Genomic DNA, 15,449 nt, shown 5'->3' on the forward strand with positions numbered 1-15,449 from the left:
CTCATGTAATCCTCATAACAACCTAAAAGGAAGGTGCATATAACTATCATGAGCCCCATGAAGAAACAAACCTTTTCTTGATTTTGGCTCTAATACCTTTTTAAAAAATACTTTTTAATATTTTAAAAATAGAGACAAGGGCTTACTATGTTGGCAAGGCTGGTCTCAAACTCCTGGCCTCAAGGAATTCTCCTGCCTTGGCCTCCCAAAGTGCTGGAATTACAGCCATCATACCTGGCCATTTGGCTCTAATCTCAGCCCCAAGAACTATGCTGGGTATGTAATAGGCACTTAAATATTTGTTGAATAAATGAATGAGCCCCCATTTTACAAATGAGGAAACTCTGAGGTATAAAATGTAAGAAACCTGACTGAGAGCAATCATTTACTGCCAGAGCCTGGATTTGAACCAAGAAAGTTACAACTCATACCTGCTGCACTCCCCACTATAAATTCATGAGTACCCAGGTGGGCACAGTGGCTCACATCTGTAATCCCAGCCAGCACTTTGGGAGGTTGAGGTGGGCGGATTGCTTGAGCTCAGGGGATCAGCTTGGGTAACATGGTGAAACCTGGTCTCTACCAAAAATACCAAAAAAAGGCTGGGTGCGGTGGCTCACGCTTGTAATCCCAGCACTTTGGGAGGTCTAGGTGGGCGGATCACTTGAGGTCAGGAGTTTGAGACCAGCCTGGCCAACGTGGTGAAACCCCATCTCTAAAAAAAAAAAAAATTAGCTGAGCATAGTGACATGAACTTGTGGTCCCAGCTACGTGGGGCTGAGGTGGGAGGAGGATCCCTTGAGCCTGGGAAGTGGAGGTTGCAGTGAGCCAAGATCTAATCTTGCCATTGCACTCCAACCTGGGTGACACCGTGAGACCTCATCTCAAATAGTAATTCATGATTACTAGTTAGAGAGGGCCCTCAATAATCCTATTGCTTTTCTCTGGTCAACTTGCTCTGCCACCATGCAGCAACAATTATTGTAAACCCTCACTCCCTCCAAACCTCAAAGATCCCCTCTCCCAGTTCCCCTTGACCCACTCCCTGAGTGATTAGAGAACCTTGCCTCCTACTTCATAGGCAACACAAAGTCATGACATCAGAACCCTCTCCGCTTCTTACTGAACATGCAAATCTTCCCGTATTCTCAGTAATTCTCTCCTCCTTCCCTCTGTTCCTATATAGGATGTGCCCTTTGTCCTACCAAAGGCTGATTCCTCCACTGGGGCTGGGGACTCTATCTCTCTTGCCTTCCTTAACACTAGTAGTTACCTCTTTTTCCCTGTAAATTCAACCTGTCCCTCTGTATGAATTAGGATTCGGCTTGGCTGCATAGAAGAAAAAAATCAAATGAATTGTGGCCTAAATGAGAGAAATGTTTTCGCTCTCATGTATTTATTTAAATTTTAATTTGTCTGAGTATGTGATGCTGACACATTGTATAAAAATTAGAAGGTACAAACTGTACTCCTACCCTTACCTCAGTCACCTACCTCCTCAACCACTCTTTTAAGTTTAAAAGTAGCATGTAGGCTCAGCACAGTGGCTCACGCCTATAATCCCAGCACTTTGGGAGACTGAGGCAGACGGATCAAGAGGTCAGGAGTTAGAGACCAGCCTAATCAACATGGTGAAACCCCGTCTCTACTAAAAATACAAAAATTAGCTGGGTGTGGTGGTGCACACCTATAATCCCAGCTACTCGGGAGGCTGAGGCAGGAGTATCGATTGAATCTGGGAGGTGGAGGTTGCAGTGAGCCAAGACTGCGCCACTGCACTCCAGCCTGGCGCCTGGTGACAGAGTGAGACTCTGTCTCAAAAAAAAAGGAAAAGAAAAAGAAAAAAAAAGTAGCCTGTAAAGCGACCAGAGTGGCAACGGTCACTTGGGAGTATGCAAAAACGAAGAGAAGAAGGGGGCAGATACCTGGGCACTCCTACTTTTAAAGACTGAGCTGGAGAAGAACTGGCAAATGATCTAAGAACAAATGTCACTGAAGAAGGAGGGAAACCCAGAGACTGTTTTGCCCTAGAAGCAAAATAAGAATATATTTTAAGGAAACATAAATCTAATACCGCTCAGAGTAAAATAAAAACAGAAGTGACTGTTATATCTGGCAGAATGGAAACCATTAGTGATTTGGAAAAGAGGAATCTCAGGGGAAACGGATTGAGGAGAAAATGTGGGGTAAAAGACTAATCAGCAATTATGGTCAACTCAAGAAATGTTGTTATGAAGGGCAGCAGAGAAACTTGCCTGGGGCTGGAGGGAGATATGCGGTCCAGATATCTTTTTGTCTCTCTTAAGATAGGAGCCATTATGGTGGATTGTTTAATGGTGGAAATAAACCATGAGAGAGGTAGAAATTGATTATACATGTGAGAGGGGATAATTTCCAGAGCAAAGTCCTTGAAGATGCAAGATTTACATGGGTTCTAGAACACAAAGAGAAGGGCTAGCCTTCAAAATGAACAACACTAGATCCATGGAACTAGGAGGTAACTCACATACAGAAGCAGACTGTAGTTTCAGTGGTCCTTGTCTGCTTTGATTTTTTTTTTTTTTCAGACGGAGTCTTGCTCTGTCAAGCAGGCTGGAGTGCAGTGGCACGATCTTGGCTGACTGCAACCTCTGCCTCCTGGGTTCAAGTGATTCTCCTGCCTCAGCCTCCCAGTAGCTGGGATTACAGTCATGAGCCACCATGCCTAGCTAATTTTTGTATTTTCAGTAGAAACAAGGTTTTACCATGTTGGCCAGGATGGTCTCGATCTCCTGACCTCATGATCCACCCACCTCAGCCTCCTAAAGTGCTGAGATTACAGGTGTGAGTCACCACACCTGGCTTGAAATTAGTTTAAAAAGAGACACAGAGAGAGAGAGAGAGAGAGAGAGAGAGAGAGAGAGAGAGAGAGAGAAGAGAGAGAGAGAGATGAAAAGGAGAGCAATGAGCCAGGTGGGGTGAGGACTGTTTATGTCTTGACTCAAGGCAGGCCTGGGCTTCACATTCTTTGACTTTCTGAGGGGAGGACATCTCCAAGAAAAAAAGTAAGAGAAGCACAAAGCAAAATGAAAGGAAAAAGCCAAGAGGATTTGTCCCAGCCCATGAACTGCAAGTGCATTTTAATCTTAACCCAGGAATGCTCAAGTCTGAGCACTCGAGTAGGGCCGCAGTGGACGTAAGAGCACAGTTCTCAGCTCATTCTCCATATGTACATGTGGGCTTTTTTACCTGCTGGAAGTATCCACAGGCGTCATTAGACTCTCAAAGTGAGCATGACTCCAAAAAGTCAAGAGCCATCTCAGAGGTCGGAGTGTGTTCCCTCTAAAGTGGAGATGAGCAAAATCACAGTCAACTGCACTATGCTATTAATGATGATAACAATAATAATGATAATGGCTGATATTTACTGAGTGCTTTCTTCCTTTTTTGTGTGTGTGTAAGATGAGGTCTTGCTCTGTTGCCTAGTCTGGAGCGTAGTGGCACAATCGCAGCTCACTGTAGCCTTGAACTCCTGGGCTCAAGCAATCCTTTTGCCTCAGCCTCCCAGGTAGCTGGGACAATAGGGACTAGGTACGAGCTACCATGACTGGATAATTTTTTTTTTTTAATTTTGTAGAGACAGGGGTCTCACTTTGCTGCCTAGGCTGGTCTCGAACTTCTGGCTTCAAGCAATCCTCCTGCTTTAGCCTCCCAAAGTGTTGACATTATAGGCCCCAGCCACTGTGTCTGGGCTTTATTATTTTCTATGTGCCAGATCGCATGCAAAAGAGAACATGCCCTGAGCAAACACTGTGAGCAGTCTGGCCTGTGTCACTGAAGTGTCTCACAAGAAATGAAAGAAAAGGCATTCCATTTTAAGTATCAGTCTTTGGTGAGTTGGTTACCATGAGTCCTTTCATCAGAGACCAACCAACTCTCTGAATCACCAATCAAATTTACTTTCAGGACTTACATAGTTAACTTCCCTTTGGTGACCACATTGATAGAAAGTAACCAAGTGAGGCCTCTCTGGAGTAGTCACCCTGTCTCTGTAAATCTATATCTTATTGGTTGCTTCATTAGGTTGCTTTCTTCAAAGTATTTTCTTTCAATGGCAATTTACCCTGTGAGGCAAAATAAGTGAGTACTTCATATAGAAAATGAAAATAACATTAAAATTTGAGATTTTTGGTTGGGTGTCCTGGCTCATGCCTGTAATCCCAGCATTTTGGGAGGCTGATGCAGGAGGATCGCTTTAGCCCAGGAGTTCAAGACCAGCCTGGCAACATAGTGAGACCTCATCTCTACAAGAAACTAAAATGTGTGTGTGTGTGTGTACACACATGTATATATACATGTATATACATAATTTGAGGTGTTTAAGATACGGGGACAATTTGGTTATTTGACTTAATCTATCAAAAACTTCTAGGTTTGAGATACCCTTCTGACAAATCATTGATAAAATATGAATTCAAAATTTGTCAAGATTTTTAGATGATAAAATCCAGCTTTAGTAAGCATATAAAGAAACTCACGCTCTTGTACGTTGCTAGTCAATTAATATTGTAAGGTATATTGCAGAGTCAAAATGAGGAAACTGAGGCCAGTGTGAGAAAATGAGAATTTAATTTATTCAGCTCCCAGGCGAGGTTCTGTGGTCCGGGAAGGGGCCAGAGAAGTCGCACTGGGCTTCTCAGGGCATAGGGTTTTATAGGGAGTGGAGGTAATTGATTGGTCTTTAGGGAAACAAAGAGCAGACAGTTTCATTGGTGAGGAGGGTTGACTGATTATTAGGGAAACAAAGAGCAGACAGTTTCATTGCTGAGTTTCATTGGTGAGGGGGTTTGATTGATCACTAGGGAAACAAAGAGCAGACAGTTTCATTGGTCAGGGGAAGTTAAGGTGCCGATGGGGCGAGCTACCATTGGTTGCCAGGCGGGACTACTGGTGGATTGACTGGCTGGGGAGGTCAATGTTAAGCTGCCGTTGGACAAATTTTTGGCAGGCTTTTTAAATTTTGAAGGGGTTGAGTGAGGAATGCAGGAGTGGGTGTGTGGAGCCAGCATAGAGAGACCGGCACGGGGAGAGATAAGTGTGTTAGCACGGAGAGGCCGGCACGGGGAGAGATAAGTGTGTCCATTTAGCTCCCGGCAAGGCAGCCGGCCTTACAAATATAATAGCAGTATTTTTTTAATCAAATGCTTAAAAATATTTATACTTAGAAATTTTCTTTCTAGGTTTTTTTCTTATGGTGTAATTACTGTTACAAATAGAGCTATATTTTTGGGGGTATTAATTAAGTTAAAGATATTATTCTGAAAACAATCTGTAAGTATTCAATAAGAGATTAGTTTAATTATTATACATCTGTACAATGGAATATAATGCAACCATTAAAAATTAGTTTGATCAGTCAGTCACACCACTGGAAAAAAAAAAAGAAAAAAAGAAAAAAATTAGGTTGAATATTTAATGACATGAGAGGATATTAGTGGCCTATTAAGAGAAAATAGTTGGCAGGCTCAGTGGCTCAAGCCTGTAATCCCAGCACTTTGGGAGGCCAAGGCAGGTGGATCATGAGGTCAAGCGATCGAGACTATCCTGGCCAACATGGTGAAACCCGTCTCCACTAAAAATACAAAAATTAGCTGGGCGTGGTGGCATGTGCCTGTAGTCCCAGCTACTCGGGAGGCTGAGGCAGGAGAATTGCTTGAACCTGGGAGGCGGAGGTTACAGTGAGCCAAGATTGTGCCACTGCACCACTCCAGCTTGGCACCTGGTGACAGAGTGAGACTCAGTCTCAAAAAAAAAGAGAGAGAGAGAAGTTAAAAACTGCATGCTTGGTATGACTCAATGGTTTTGAAAAATAAATGGGAAAAAAATATATATGAAAAAAGATGAATTCATAGCAGATACTGATAGTTGCACAAGGATAGACATATAGGTCAAAAAAATAGAAAGTCCAGAAATAAACCCCTACATTTATGGTCAATCAATTTTGAACGAGGCTGTCTAGACAAATCAATGCAGGTAAAGAATAATCTTTTCAATAAATGGTGCTGGGATGACTGGATATTTATGTATAGAAGAATTAAGTTTAACCCCAACCTCACACTTACCAAAAATTAAATCAAATGGATCAGACTCTAAGGTCAGAGCTCAAGTTAGAAAATCTGTAGAAGAAAATACAGGTATAATTTTCATGACCTTGAGTCAGACAAAAGCTTCTAAGATACAAAACTAAAAGTGTAAGTGACAAAAGAAAAAAACAGATAAATTAGACTTTGTCAAGTTAAAAACTTTTGTGCTGCAGGTGATACACTATCATGAAAATAAAAGACAATTCACAGAATAGGAGAAATGATTTGTAATTAATATATCTGATAAGAGACTTATCAGATATATATATCCAGAATTTATATATATCCAGACTATATCCAGAATTTATAATGAGGTCATAATAACTCAATAGTAAAAAGAAAAATAATCAAATTTTTAAAAGGACAGAGCATCTGAATAGACCGTTTTCCATAGAAGATACACAGATAACCAGTACATGAAAGATGCTCAACATCATTAGTCATTAGAGAAATGCAAATCAAAGCCACAATGAGATACCACTTCACACCCACTAGGATAGCCATATATATATGCACATATATATGTCTTTCATTTAAAACAATTCTTTCACACATGTGTATATTTATATGTATGTATATATATACACAGTTGAGACAATATAAAGGTTGTCAGGATGTAGAGAAATTGGGAGAAGTTGGAACCTTATACATTACTGATGGGAATGTAAAATGGTACAGCCATTTTGGAGAATAATTTAGCAGTTCCTCAAAATGTTTAACGTAGGGATACCATATGACCCGAAATTTTAGTCTCCTAGATTCTAAGAGAATTAAACACAAGTATTCAAACAAAAACCTGTACATGAATATTTATAGCAGCATTATTCATGACAGCCAGAAAGTGGAAACAACCCAATGTCCACACAATAAATGGATAAACAAATTGTTAAACGCATACAATGGAATACTATTCAGCCATTTAAAAAAATTAAGTACTGATACATGCTACAACATGGAGGAATCTTGAAAACATTATCCCAAGTGAAAGAAATCAGTTGCAAAAGACCACATACTGTGATTCTATTTATATGAAATATCCAGAACATGCAAATCTCTAGAGACAAAAAGTAGCTTGGTAGTTGCTTAGGGCTGAGTGGGGGGAAATGTGTGTTAGGGGAACTGGGGAGTGATGCTAATAGGTTTCTTTTCGGGGCGATGAAATGTTCTAAAACTAGGTGCTGATGATGGTACAACTCTAAATACACATAAAAAATTGAGTTGTACGCTTTCAATGGATGAATTATATGGGATGTGAATCTCAATAAAGCTGTTGAAAGTGTTAGTAGTAGTTATCTCCGGATGGTGGGCTTGTGTTTTCTTTTTGTCTTCATATATATCTTTTAGAATAAAAAAGTGTTTTTAGTTGTAAGAAAAAAGAAAGTTATTGGTTTTAGTGGATTATCTCAACAAGGCAACAGAGTTAAGCAGAAAGTTTCAGGGGTTTGAGAGCATTCTTAAGAGCATTCTTTTTTCTTTTTCTTTCTTTCTTTCTTCTTTTTTTTTTGTGAGACAGAGTATCACTCTGTTGCCCAGGCTGGAGTGCAGTGGCACAATCTCGGCTCATTGCAATCTCCACCCATGTTCAAGCGATTCTTTGCCTCGGCCTCCCGAGTAGCTGGACTACAGGTGCATGCCACCACACTTGGCTAATTTTTGTGGTTTTTTTTTTTTTTTTTTTTTTTTGTAGAGACAGGGTTTCACCATGTTGGTCTTGAACTCCTGACCTCAAGTGATCTACTGGCCTTGGCCTTCCAAAGTGCTGGGATTACAGACATGAGCCACTGAGCCCCGCCAAAAGTTAAGAGTTTTATAAAGTATCAAATATTATCATTATTATCACATGAAGTAAGAGACTATGTGTTCTTAGAAAGGATGAACATAAGCATTTGCAAGAAATATTCAAGTTAAAGATTTTTGGTTTTAATTTTTATCGGTGAAGTCAGCATTCTGAAAAACAGCAGGAGTTCTGCAGAGGTGCTTAGAATCAGAAATGAGGGTAGCAGCCTTCAGTTTTATATCGAAGAGTGATTTCATTTAAACACAAGATCTGGAGTTTTAAAAAGGGGGGAAAAAGTGGAGAATTCTAAATTGGAGAATTTAAAAGTGAATTCTAAATTCTTGAATTCTAAAGTGGAGAACTGGAGGCTCTTCTATGGTGAGGCAGGCAGACCCATAGCTGGGCTGAAACCCACTGTCAGGAGTCTTAGCTGTGAACCATAATGGCCCAAGTTTATAAGAGCCAAGGATGTAGTTGTGTTTGTATCCCTTGGAGATTAGATGTAAGCAAAAGGACAGTGATGGGGGTGGGAGGAGAGTGCACTTGGGGTGTATGTTTGTCCTTATAAGCAAATGTACGATCAGATTTTTCACTCAGTGTTATAATGCAATAATTATTTTGGAAGAAAAATTTCACACTGGGGCTATATCAGAGTTTTTCACAAGGATTTCCTGCCTGTTTCCTGGGCTGTCTTACTCACTCGACTGTAAAATCCTTGAAGGTAAAGACTCTGGATTGTTTACCTTTGTGTCACCAGCACCTTAGCAGTACCTGTCACAAAAATATTTGAATTACTTACAAGATTTAATTATCTGGCAAGTTACCAACAAAATGGTAGAAAGCATTAGCAGGTGCCATTGGTGGATTTTTTTTTTTTTTTTAGATGGTGTCTTGCTCTGACGCCCAGGCTGGAGTGCAGCAGTGAGATCTCAGCTCACCGCAACCTCCACCTCCTGGGTTCAAGTGATTCCCCTGCCTCAGCCTCCCAAGTAGCTGGAACTACAGGCATGCGCCACCACTTGAGTAGAGATGGGGTTTCACACATACTGATCAGGCTGGTCTTGAACTCTTGACCTCATGATCTGCCAGCCTTGGCCTCCCAAAGTTCTGGGATTACAGGTGTGAGCCACAGCATTAAGCCCATTTGCAAATTCTTTTTGGAAAATAATACAACCAAAGGGAGCTCCTGGCCCCAGTATTCTCCATCTTAAACATTCTCATCCCTACACCTAGAGTTTCCGTAGTTTTTATAAAGTTGAGTTATTCAAAAGATTGTACTGTAAACCTGGATAGCCTGTTTTTCTGGAAGGTCACAGTTTTAAATAAATGTGCCATTTGAATTATTCCTAAAATAACATTTCAAAAAAGTGTTGCAAATATTTTCTGCTTTGAATCAGATTTTGAGAAACGTGAAGATGCTACATTTTCTGAGTCAAACAAAATTTTACTATTAATATGGCTGATACATCTTAACCTAATTTGCTTTCTACAAATAGACAAGTATCAATTTGTATATTTTCTTAATTTTCATTTTTCACCTTGTCACTAAAAAAAATCAGTAGTTTACTATTTAATTGCTTTTTAAAATATCATAGTAGTGTTAAAATAATCATAGTAGCATAGTAGTATCATATAGTAGGCTGTGGAACTGATTTCCTTTCATATGTAGAAATTGAAAAATGAAAGTAATCAATAATAATTTTACCTAGCCTTACTTATGTTCATCTTACATGTACATAGATTTCATAATGACCAAAAAAAGAAAAAATCTAAAATTTTCATGGATTACTTTTGGAGGATGCTAGGGAACCAACTTATAATTTTAAAATGTATATAAAAAGAATCAAACAACTGTCTGACCTTTCTGTATAAACTGTACCTCAAGGTAACCATTAGTTGATGAAACAAAGTTTTCCCTATGGGGATATTCTAGCTAATAAGTAAAGCAGGCATAATAGAATTGGAATATCACAGTGCTGTAATCTCTAATGAAATAATGAATGCAAGCAAAGATCACCAATGATTGCTAAAAGCTGACAGAGAACTTTATAGCATATGCTTTTTTAGCTGACAGAGAACTTTACAGCATATGCTTTAGCTTGGCAAAGCCTAAATCCACTGATCAATCAGCATCACAGAAAGAGGCAACCACATATTCTATGTCTCTAATGAAAGTACACAAACCACTTACAAAGGATCTCACCAAAAAATTGAACCTAACTTAATTGAGCCTCTAGATGTATCCATTTACAGAAAATATAACAGACAGAGGAATCTTTTAAACATCAGTGGGATGCAATTAGCAAAATGCAGACTGTGGGAAACCTTACAAGAAAAACAAACACATTTTGAGGAAAAGAGAGTGAGAGTGACAGAAACAGAGGAGGAACCCATAGTTTAAAAGAAACATATTAACTAAATGTAGTATGTGATCTTTATTTGCTTCCTGATTCAAAGTGATGGAAAAAAAAATTCAAGACAAGAAGCTCTTCCCTACCAAAGGCAAAAACAATATCAAAAACCCCTCTCTTACCGGCTTTTGATGGTGTGAATCTTACAATTATAGAAGTGTGCTTTTTAGTTAAATCTTTTTGTCCTGAAATGAACACTCCTAAGAGTCAGCACATTAAACCTGTCAGTCACAAACTTTACTGAGTTTATGAGCCTGTTTCTCAAGGGCAGGCATTAAGATGATGATTAAAAAAAAAAAAAAGTCTCCAGAAAAGAAGAGATAAGATAAAGATAGAGAAAACTCAGAAATCAAAGCAGTCTCCCTCATCCAGTTTTTCTTTCAGTGATTTCAATTACCCATCATTAACCACAGTCTGAAAATATTAAATGAAAAATTCCAGAGGTAAACAATACTTAAGCTCTTAATTGCTCTATTTAAATTTATTTAGAAACTTATCTATAATTATTCTATTTTATTATGTCATTGTTGTTCATCTCTTACTGTTCCTAACTTATAAATTAAACTGTATCATAGGTATGTATGTATAGGGAAAAGCAGAATATATTACTACCTGTGGTTTCAGGAATCCACTGGGGCCTTGGAACCTATTTCCCTTGGATAAGGGGTGACAACTGTATGTTACGGAGTGGCCCAATGCACTTTCCTTTTAAGGTTACAAGCTGAAAGTTACATGTATCACCTCTACTCATGTCTCATTGGTTTGAACTGCCACATGGCTACACCTACCAGTAACAGAAGTGGGAAACATAAGGATTATTCTGAATAGCCATGTTCCTGGATACCAATTCTCTGACTCCAGAAGAAGGAGATAATACGTAGAAGTGGACTATTGGCATTTTTTGCTACAATAACTCAGAAAAAGCTACGTGACCAGATTATCATAATGGTAATGTGTTCTAAACTAAGCGTTTCACTGAAATACCCAAATACAAGTAATATGTGTGTGATGGATATTTGTCCTTGACTACCTAACATCCGTTCACTCCACTTTCAGTAACATCCTCATTTTCATATGAGAATTCATTCTCCCTCACTCTCAGCCCATGGGGCTCTGCAGGTATGACTCCATTCTCAGCTCTGCGTTGACTTGTGACCAACTCTAAGAATGACTTGTGACCTAGCCTAGCCAGCCAGAACTTCACATTCCCTAGACAACAACGACTATTTCAAGAATGGGCACATGACTTCATTACAGCTGCGAGGAAAACTGACTTGCTTTTAAGTTTACAGCCATCTTGCTACATGGACCCTGATAATAAGACCAATTTTATGTTATTTTATTTTTTAATTTTAATTAATTAATTTATTTTTGAGATGGAGTCTTGCTCTGTCACCCTGGCGGAGTACAGTAGCACTATCTCAGCTCACTGCAACTGCCACCTCCCGGGTTTCAAGCGATTCTCCTGCCTCAGCCTCCCGAGTGGCTGGGACTACAGGCACACACCACCACATCCAGTTAATTTTTATATTTTTACTAGAGATGGGGTTTCACCACATTGGCCAGGATGGTCTTGATCTCTTGACCTCGTGATCCACCCGCCTTGGCCTCCCAAAGTGCTGGGATTACAGGCATGAGCCACCACGCCCGGCCGTTATTTTACTTTTATCCTAGGATCCAGGCATATTTGGAGTCCGCTCTGCACTCTACACTGGGGCTTCTTCGGCACAAGATCCAGTAAGCCCTCCCTCCTCCTCCCCACCCCTTTTTTCTTTACACTGGTGTTTTCTGTAAACCTACAATAGAAAGAATCCTAACGAATATATTTTTGACCATTTCTAAATCTCCAAAATGTAAAATTATACAATTAAGAATTAAAATCATTTTTTAAAACCAAGTGAAATATCTGACTGTCCTATGTATTTACATGATAAGTTATTATCATATTGTAAAGAAACACAAAGCATCATTGTTCTACTCTGTATTTCCAAAATTTGAAGCACTGGTCTGATTACAGGCTTCAAAATCTAGTTCAAGAATTCAATCTCACACATTGCCAAGTAACATTACTGTAGATTCGAGAGTTTAAAACTTTGTTCATTATCAAGAATTCAGCCTTAAGTTCTTTTTGGAGTGAAATAGGAATATAAATAAGTTAAAAAAGTCATCAAGCAATTTTTTTCTCCTTCAAATGTCTTATTTTCTAAGAAGTCAATCTCTATTTTCACACAGACTCCATATTCTCATCCTGTAGTACTTTAAAAGCACAAATATTTCTTACCACTTAGAGTGAATAAATAATTCAGAGTAACATAATATCAAATGTAAGATAGAACTAATCAAACATCTTGCCCCTTGAGAAGTATCTTTGAAAGAAAACACTGAGGGACAATTTTATGGATTCCTGTACTTTTTCCAATAATGTCAAAACAATAAGAAACATTCATATTTCATCTTGTCTTTTTGGAAAAGTCCCATTTGATCAACAGGGTAGCTCTGGTGTTCAGTAATGCACATGAAGCCCAGACAGCTCCTGCACTTTGCCAGACAATAGAATATATGCTAAAAGGAGCTTAGAGGTCTTCTAGCACATCTTCTCTAGGGAATGATCGCAGCAGAATTATGCTAGAAATGAGAGATTTATCTCACTTTAAAGACCAGCGGAGAAAGGAATTCCGTTCTTTTCTTAGCAATCCATTTCAGTGCTTAACAAGCCTCACAAGAAATTTATCGAGTATATTTTATCCAAATCGTTTGAACTGAATTTTTTCTTTTATCAGTGAAAATAGAAAGCTGCTAATGACTGTCACCAGTGTGAGAGCACTTCATATATTTCGACATTGTAAGAAAAAAAAAGCTCTTATTTATGATGAATATCTTAACCCCTTTGACCTAGTAGTTCTCAGCTGGGGGCAATTTTATCTCCAAGGGATAGTTGACAATTTCTGTAGACATTTTTAGTTGTCACAGCTGGAGGGGGAATGCTACTGGCATATTATGGGTAGAGGCCAAACATGGTGCTAACCACTCTACAATACACAAGACAGTGTATCACACACACATGCAACAAAGAATAATCCCCAGATGTTAAAAGTACCAAGGTTAACAAACTCTGCTGCCTTTCCCTTTCCTCACAAAGTTTTATTTTCTAGACCCTTAATAATAATTTAGTTTTTTTGAGATGTAGTCTTGCTCTGTCACCCATGCTGGAGTGAAGGTTCACAATTTCAGCTCACTGCAGCCATGACCCCTGCTCCTGCACAACCAATCCTTCCACCTCAGCCTCCTGAGTAGCTGGGACCACAGGCACTTGCCACCACGCCTGGCCAGTTTTTGTATTTTTTGTAGAGAAGGAGTTTTGCCATGTTGCCTGGGCTGGTCTTGAACTCCTGGGCTCAAGTGATCTGCCTGCCTCTTGGCTTCCCAAAGTGCTGAGATTACAGGCATGAGCCACCGCACCTGGCAAATTTTAATTTTCTTTGAGTCTCCTCTCAAACTTAAATTAGATTTGAAGCTATGAATTACACATGGGCCTGATTGTTACTGAACATTAAGGACAAATTTCTTCATAATTCCTTCAGTCTGTGATTCTTGTTAAGGAATAATTAAAAGTGACTATATACTGCGTGAAGGTTATAGACACAGAACTCTCTGGGGATATAGATGATCCACATCAAATGTTCTAACCTAAGAGTTTCACTGAAATCCTCAAATACAAGTAATATGTCTGTGATGAACATATGTATTTTGATGAATTATAGGGGCATACCCAAAGCCAAATAAGATTACCACAATATCTGAGACTGATAGGAAAGATGGGCTGAGTGTGGTGGGAGGAGAAAGCTCCCTTTGATCTTCTTCAGCTACAGCCAAAGAATAAGAGTGACAGAAAAAGGAGGTCTCCCGAAGCTCACTCTTACAACTCCCAATGAAGGTGACCAAAGAAAGGGATGGAATAAGCCTTCTTAGCTTCAAATTTATTTGTGGCCTAGGGATAGGTATTTAAGATAACTTTTGGCCAGGTGTGGTGGTTCACACCTGTAATCGAAGCACTTTGGGAGGCCAAGGTGGGCAGATCACGAGGTCAGGAGTTCAAAACCAGCCTGGCCAAAATGGTGAACCCCCTTAGCGGGATGTGGTGATGCACACCTGTAGTCCCAGCTGCTCAGGAGGCAGAGGCAGAAGAATAGCTTGAACCTGGAAGGAAGAGTTGCAGTGAGCTGAGATCATGACGCTGTACTCTAGCCTGAGTTACAGAGCAAGACTCTGTCTCAAAAAATAAAAATAAAAATAAAGATAAGTTTTGGTGATTCTGAACTTTTCTAATGTTAATTTCAAATCTCCTATTTCACAATAATACAGAGCAGTAAAAGCCCTTTAAGTGCACAGATTTGTGAGTCTGCTTCAAAATAGCAGAAGCAACCCCCTTTAAGGCAAATCATGGAAAAAATGGATTTCCGGAAGAAAAACTGGGCTGACCATAGCTAGGAAGAGAATCAATCTGGGAGAGTCCCTGAAATGTGCAAGAAGAAATTTGGGATCCATGCAGGGCTAATGCTGGGGTTGGAAAAAGTGCTTCATGTCTTCAAATATGGATGCTGAGTTCTGCTTTACACAGTGCTTCACTCATGAGAGCATTTAATACATGTTTTTCTGATTTTGATTAACGTTTTGCTTCTAAGTACTGCTCTTAAATTCAAATTATAGCTTTCCAGAGGATAAAAAAAAAAGTTGAAGAAATATGCTGAGGTCTGCATAGAGATCAAATGACCATTCCACTGTAAAACCATAGATTCTGCCATTTGTTGGGTTTTCGTGCCAGGTTTGACATTTTTCACGCTTGATGTCTACATACAAACATTCACATTGGAGAGTTTGAACAAAAATCACTTGGTTGGTTTGAACTCTGTAAGGAATTTATAAAATGTTCCTTGAAATTATAGTTCCAAGTTTGCTTGGAACTATACCCAAATCTCATCTTTGAATTATAATCCTCATATGTCAAGGGAGAGACCAGGAGGTAATTGAAGCATGGGGGCAATTTCCCCCATGCTGTTCTTATGATAGGGAGTGAGTTCTCATGAGATCTGATGGTTTTATAAGGGGCTCTTCCCCTTTCACTCAGCACTCCTCTTTCCT

This window comes from Aotus nancymaae, unplaced genomic scaffold (assembly GCF_030222135.1).
Source record: "Aotus nancymaae isolate 86718 unplaced genomic scaffold, 86718_ANA_hifiasm-v0.15.2.pri h1tg000039l, whole genome shotgun sequence".
NCBI classification, from domain to species: Eukaryota; Metazoa; Chordata; class Mammalia; order Primates; family Aotidae; genus Aotus; species Aotus nancymaae.